Source organism: Sphaeramia orbicularis, chromosome 6 (assembly GCF_902148855.1).
Source record: "Sphaeramia orbicularis chromosome 6, fSphaOr1.1, whole genome shotgun sequence".
NCBI classification, from domain to species: Eukaryota; Metazoa; Chordata; class Actinopteri; order Kurtiformes; family Apogonidae; genus Sphaeramia; species Sphaeramia orbicularis.
Genome location: NC_043962.1, coordinates 55,797,750 through 55,805,486, shown reverse-complemented (window position 1 = coordinate 55,805,486; position 7,737 = coordinate 55,797,750). Strand labels below are relative to the sequence as shown.

At 39.6% G+C, this 7,737-nt stretch overlaps 1 pseudogene; it reads left to right on the top strand.

Annotated features, from left to right (window-relative positions):
• Positions 1–683: 683 nt before the first annotated feature.
• Positions 684–2,490, top strand: LOC115421561 (tripartite motif-containing protein 16-like; annotated as a pseudogene).
• Positions 2,491–7,737: the final 5,247 nt, after the last annotated feature.

Here is a 7,737-nt window from a genome sequence, read left to right as displayed (position 1 = left end):
ACTATTATTGTTTCACAAAAAATCATAGTGTTGGATTGGATAACAGATCACTAAGTACCCTCTTAAAAATGGATAAGTTACTATTTTATAAAAGGGAAATGTTTGTGTGTGTGTGTGTGTGTGTGTGTGTGTGTGTGTGTGTGTGTGTGTGTGTGTGTGTGTGTGTGTGTGTGTATGTGTATAGTTTAATATTAGCAAGCATACTACTACTACTACTAATGATAATAAGCAGCGGTACTGAAACTGAATTACCAACAACAAACAAACAAACATTGCACACTGGAAACAATAAACAACCTAATCATCATTGCACCCCAGACCTGCTCAATCCCACTGAGTACAAAAGGAAGAAAAACAATGAAAAGGAGTTGACTTTAAGACATGTATTATTTCTATAGAATAAAGTTCATAGAATAGAGAATAGGTGTAAGAATATGAAGCTGATGTCTGCAGAAACACAGCACATTCATATGACTGCCTGCACAAACTCCTCCTTCAGTCGGCTCCTCCTCCTGGTCGCTGACTCCTCCCCCTCACTCAACCCCACCTCCACTCTGTCCATGTACATCCTTGTCTCCTCCTCTGTAGATCTGACACTTTCCTGATTGGTGCAACAACGTGGTGTTCAGTGGAAGAGCAGACAGGACATGTTGTTTAGATCTGAGCTCAAACTAGTTTCACTTGAAGGAAAGTGAAACTTACACCGTCATCGTCAGACGGAGGAGAAATGGCAGAGAAAGAAGTTCAGCTGGACCGAGAGTCCTTTTCCTGTTCCATCTGTTTGGATCTACTGAGGGATCCGGTGACTATTCCCTGTGGACACAGCTACTGTATGAGCTGTATTCAAACCTACTGGGATGGAGAAGATGTGAAGAACCTCCACAGCTGCCCTCAGTGCAGACAGACCTTCACACCCAGGCCTGTCCTGGTCAAAAACACTATGTTATCAGTGTTAGTGGAACAGCTGAAGAAGACTGGACTCCAATCTGCTGCTGCTGACCACTGCTACGCTGGAGCTGGAGACGTGGCCTGTGACTTCTGCACTGGGAGGAAACGGAAAGCAGTCAAGTCCTGTCTGCAGTGTCTGGTCTCCTACTGCCACAAACACCTCCAGCCTCATTATGATGTGGCTGCATTGAAGAATCACAAGCTGGTGGAACCCACTGAGAAGCTCCAGGAGAACATCTGCTCTCAACACAATGAGGTGATGAAGATGTTCTGCCGCACTGATCATCAGTGTATCTGTTATCTGTGCTCTGTGGATGAACATAAAGGCCACGACACAGTGTCATCTGCAGCAGAAAGGACTGAGAGGCAGAAGGAGCTGGAGCTGAGTCGACAGAAAATCCAGCAAAGAATCAAAGACAAACAGAAAGATGTGAAGGCGCTTCAACAGGAGGCGGAGAACATCAGTCGCTCTGCTGATGAAGCAGTGGAGAAGAACCACAAGATCCTGACTGAGCTGATCCGACTCCTGGAGGAAAGAAGGCGTGATGTGAAGAAGCAGATCAGATCCAAGGAGGAAACTGAAGTCGAGTCAAAGAGCTGCAGTCGAAGCTGGAGCAGGAGATGACTGAGCTGAGGAGGAAAGACGCTGAGATGGACAAGCTGTCACAAACACACGACCACAACCAGTTCTTACTCCAGTATCCATCAGTGTCCACACTCAGAGAAGATCCAGACTCATCCCACATCCACGTCCGTCCTCAGAGTTACTTTGAGGATGTGACGACAGCTGTGTCAGAGCTCAGAGATAAACTCCAGTCCAGTCTGACAGAAGGATGGACCAACATCTCACTCACACTGTCACATCAACAAACTGAGCCCAAGACCAGAGCGGAGTTCCTCAAATATTCATGTGAAATCACACTGGATCCAAACACAGCACATCCAGAACTGTCGCTGTCTGAGGGAAACACAAGAGTAACGCGGACCAATGAAAACAGGACCTGTCCTCCTCATCCAGACAGATTCACAACCTGTGGTCAGGTCCTGAGCAGAGGGAGTCTGAGCGGTCGGTGTTACTGGGAGGTGGAGAGGAGTGGCCACCAGTGGATCTCTGTAGCGGTCGCATACAAGAACATTCAGAGACAAGGATCGTCCAGTGAATGTGAATTTGGATACAACGCCAACTCTTGGGCCTTATCTTGTTCCCCAAAGTATTGTGAATTTCAGCAGAACAGTGTCAGTGTTAACGTCCCAGGTCATGTTTCCTCCAGAATCGGAGTGTATGTGGACCACAGAGCAGGGGTTCTGTCCTTTTACAGCGTCTCTAGGACCATGACCCTGCTCCACAGAGTCCAGACCACCTTCACTCAGCCTCTGTTCGCTGGACTCTGGCTGTCCTCCGGGTCCACTGCTGTGTTGTCGAAAGTCAAATAGTCTGTTTACAGTCATTACCTTTGCCAAGGAGGTTATGTTGTTGCCAGCGTTGGTTTGTTTGTCTGTCCGTGTTCAAAATAACTTGAAAAGTTATGGATGGATTTTGATGAAATTTTCAGGAAATGTTGATACTGGCACAAGACAAATGACTAAATTTTGGTGGTGATCGGGGGGGTGGGGGTGGGGGGTGATCAGCCTTGGCGGATGTCTGCGCTCTCTGAGTGCTTTTCTAATTTACAGACTGTGGAGGAAATTCTGGTTTCCTTCTGAACCCAGAAAGACCCAGTGCTACTTTTGTGGCAGTTCCCAAATGATTTTTCCCTCTATATTTACCTTTTTTTAAGTGATTTATCACCACTGACGGTATATTATCTTCCCTATTTGGCATTTTTCAGTGTAAATCATGTGTTTTCCTATATTCAATTCACTGATCATGTAGATGTTCACTAATGCTCAGAGTAAAGTTGAGGGTTATTATATCCTCCTGACACCTAGTAAGTAAACATTTTCACCATTTTACATTAAATAATTGCCTTAATTGGGCATAGCATGATGCAACAGTTTTTTCCAGATACATTTTTTATTCTTTTTTTATATAATGTCCTTTTCAGTGAACATTATGTATTTTTTTATTTTAAAGTAAAGCTGTGAAACTCTTGTCCACTACAAAGTGCAAAAATGCATTGCTGGGTCTCAGGGGGATATCAGAAACAGAGAAAACTGAAGAAAAAGTGACTTTTTCAGCAAAGATACCAATAACTGAACATAACAAGTGGTTCCAGGCACAACAAACCCCGCCCCTCATGTGTTGTAGTTTTTTTTGGCATCGATCCAGCTGATGTCATCATGTCTATGTGCGTGCTGATGTCAGCATAGACACATTTCAGCCATTATAGTAAATGGGAAAAAAAAAAGATTTAAAAAATTCATAAAAATTTGAACTTTGATCTGTTTTTCCCAAAATGTAATCACATCTATTCTGGGTCACTGGCGATCTATAAACTGAATTTGGCCTGAATTCAATAGTTTTGCAGCTAAAGTGTAAACAAACAAACAAACCAAATCAAAAACATTACCACTTGGGGGGGGGGCAACATTAAATGTGTCCATCCACTGTCATTGATCCAATTCCATGGGTTTTACTGGTGAATTAATGTTGTAGAAGATGACTATGTTTCCATGGTAACTATGGAGTCTTTGAATGTCTAAAGTGGTCATATCTGATGACCATGAAAAGATGAATAATTGTATTTTACACCAAATATTTGCATGGATTGATAGGATTAATGGATCAACAGGGATTATATTATATTATATTATATTATATTATATTATATTATATTATATTATATTATATTATATTATTTAGATCAGTAGATGGTTTTGGTCACCAGTGGAGGTTTGGATCTTTAAGGGTTAAATATGTTGTGTCATTTATATTGTGTTTCTTCTCAGATTCCACTTTTCAAACAGAGACTGCCATTACTTTTTGTTAATCTTTTTCTTATTTTTCCCTTCAGGATGGGAGTTGTCTTTTTTCTGATCGCATTTGTGAGGGAGCTGTAGTGACCCCCCTTCACTAACCAGGTGTATCCCATCCACCTCACACCCATTTAGTTTAATCATATAGTATTTGTATTTATCCTTTCACCTATTTAGTTTAATTATTCAGTATTTGTATTTAATCCTTTAATTTTATTAACCTGAGTTAACGATGACCACTTTTTGTGTTGACATCTAATATGGTACCTATTTAGTTTGTCTTCACTTAAAGTTTGCTCATTTTGTTTTCTCTCTCTTTTTGAGGTCAGTGGGTGGGGCACTCACATGGAAGCACGCCCATGTGAGTGCCAGCAGGTGTAAAAGATCTGCCTGATCAGTCCACATCATTCAGCCACCAGAGTCTCCCCAGGTGCAGACGATCGGCCTGATCAGGCCAGACCATGGAGCCCAAAGGGAGGGGAGGTGGAGCAGGGAAGGACAGGAGTAAAGTTATCACAGGGGGTGCATTTTGTTAGAGATAATACATTACTTTAAATACTAAGGTTGATATTTAGGTTTGTTTGTAGATGGGGTTAAGTGAGGTGGATGCTTGTTTCAGGCTTTTAAACTAGTCTGTACTGGATTCACCTGTGGATGAGAGGGTGGTGGAGTGGGCCAGGCCTATTTAAAGGGGGTCTACAGCCATGTAAATGTTCTTCATTTTTTCCTGATGTCTCTGAAGGAGGGAGATGCTGCCTTTTTGCTGTGGTTTTTTTGTTTTGTTTTGTTGGTGTGTTTAAAAAAAAAAAAAAATTAAAGGTAAGTTTTTTTCAACTCCTAATGGCCTTTGTTTCACTCAGATGCTGTGGCTTTCCTGGTTAAAGTAAGAAGAGCAACAAATCTTACAGCATTATTTCATGTTATTTTTTTTTTCTGCTGCACGAGTCTGAACAGAGAAATCACTAGACCTTCATTTCTCTCCCATCTCTGCTCCTGTTTACTCCTATTTTATTTAACAAATTCAGTCTTTTAAAAATAACAGTCTGTTCTTGCTTTGAGGCACAGGATTTACATCTTTAATCTTTTCTTTAGATAACTGAAATTTTTTTTTTTCCTTATTTCTCTTTCTCCTCTTCTATATTTGGGCTGTCAAACTCATTTTAGTTCAGGTTCCACATTCAGCCCAGTATGATCTGAAGTGGGCCGGACCAATCAAATAATAATTATATAATAACCTATGAATAAGGACTTCAACACTGTCTTTGTTTTAGTGGGAAAAAAATTCAAATTAAATTATGAGAATGTTTACATTTGTAAACTATCCTTTCACAAAAAAATGTGAATAACCTGAACAAATATGAAATACCTGAAATTTCTTCAGAAAAATAAGTGTAGTTTTAACAATATTCTGCTTCAACTTATCCTTTACACATGTGCATTACAACTTATAGATGGCAAATGCATTTAGTGACAGGCAGAATATTGGTAAAATCTTGGAGTTTGGAATTTGGAGTTGTCATTATTTATAGGTTATTGTGTTATTTTTGTGGTCCAGCCCATTTTAGAACATATTGTTCTGAATGTGAAACTTGAACTAAAAGGATTTTGACAGTCGTTAACATCTCCAGTATCATTTTTGCACTTTGTGAATTCTTCCTGTGGTCAGTTTTGGTCCACGAGCCGTATGTTTGACAGCCCTACTCTGTATCATTTACTGTTTATGTGTCGTATCAAATCAAATGCTTTTATTTAGGTTTTAATTGCGTTTTCTGCCTTTGCACGAAACAATCGGTGACACTTCTGTTTTCTTCATAATACTCTTTACAGTTCATTCAAAAATCTATGTAATAATCAGTCGGTGAAGAGATGAAGTGGTGGCTGGTTTAACTGACAAAAACAACAACAAAAACTGACTAATATGCATTTTCTACTATTACTTTTGATCAAGGAGCCAGGATAGCCCCAGACACACACACCAAAATGTCACCTGATTTTTTTTAACCTTTGCGATGTCCTAAATGAGAAATTGAGTGGTAACACTGAAGCAACTCATTCTCAGTGTACTTTTTGACGTCATGTTTTACGATACTCCAAAGTGCGATATTTTCCACTGCTCTTGTGGTTCGTTTTGCCACAAATTGACATCGGTATTGTAGACATTTATCCAATGGCAGTTGCAGCATGTTATAAATCAGAAAAAAGCCAAGAATCTCTAGTTTCCAAATAGGATAATTTTGTTTTTGTATCTTTATCACAACAAAAATGACAAATGATATAAGGACAGCATGTCTTAAAGTTAACCTTTTCGCAAAAAATTTCATTGCAGCAAATAAACTTTTAAGAAACATATATCTCTGACAACTATTCTGGTGATATATGACATATTCCTGATAGAACACAGTATATATTGCACATTCATGCTAGAATTACATGCATTAGAATGTTTTGATGCCTACATGTTTAGATATTAGGGTATTCAAAAGTTCAGTATTTTCTGCTCCTCTTTCAGTTTGTTTTATCTTAAATTGACATCGGTATCGTAGGAATATATCTCTTGGCAATTGCAACATGTTAGACATCTTGACACGGTGTATAATCTCTAATTATAAGTAAAATAATTTATTCTTGTAATTATAACATACTAAAATTACAAAATAATGACATGATAAAACATCGCTCTTCCAAATCTTCAGTATTTATAAACGCGTGTTACTTGAAACGACTCAAAATGTCACACAGATTCCTGTCAATATACAAAATGTAAACTACCAAACTTACTGTCTGAATTATTTAGCAAATCCTAAAGAGCAAATGCTGCTTATGTACACATTCAGGTCATAATATAGAGCTGTATCTGTATTTGTATACTTCATATCATACATGAAGCACTGTTGCAACAAAGTTCATTCATAGTTCATTCTATAATGTAAATTATATAAAACAGTTTGATATTCATATAGAGAGATAGATAGATTTAGCCAGGGGTGATTCTAAGATCAGAGGTTTAGGGGTGCTGACCAGGCAAGAGAAATTTCACTGTTTTGTACATTTTAACGCAAGTTAGTTAGCTAAGTACTTAATGACACTGTTGTGTCAAAGTGTTTGTTCTAGACAAACTGTGACGTGTACAGAGGTCTAATAATAAAAAACCCCAGGTTCAGATCCAGACCATTCCTCCCAGTCACACTCTTCCTGGTCTCACTGTCACTGACCATGTGAATGTTGAAGTTTCTCAGTCGAACAGTGGAGTCCCTGAGGGGAGCGCCTTCCAGCACACCACCACCAGACTCCAAGAAGGCCAGCAGGGTCCACCTGGGACAGACAGCAGTCACAACCTGTTCCTGAACTGAAGCTCAGCCCTCTCATTCAATGGGGTGAACTCCAACATAAAGCCACTGAGCCAAAGGGCAGAGCAGGTGGAGGAACCCCACACCTGCTCCACACCTCTCACCCTGAACAACTACTGAATTAAATTTAAAAAAGAAGAGTCCCACGTCCGGCCCACCACCTATAATTAATACACAGTATTAATACTCAAGCGTGTGCAGAGTGAATTTGTGAGGTACACAGGAAGCACATGCACTGGGGTGGGGACCCAAAACATTCTCACCACTTAAAACTTTAATAAATACAGTATTTATTTCAGACAAAGGTCATGTGTCCTTATCTGATGTTGGCCCAGTTTGCAGACAGGTTTGGGTCCCAGCTGGATGGTTCAGCTCAAATACCTCTGATGGAATAAACTTTGAGTTTAAAGAAAACAAGGCAATTCATGTTGGGTTACGTTTATATTAATAGGATGCTTTATTTATTTACAGATATTTCAGTTGATTGCTAATCGTAACATAAAGTCATAACGAAGCTGATAATTAT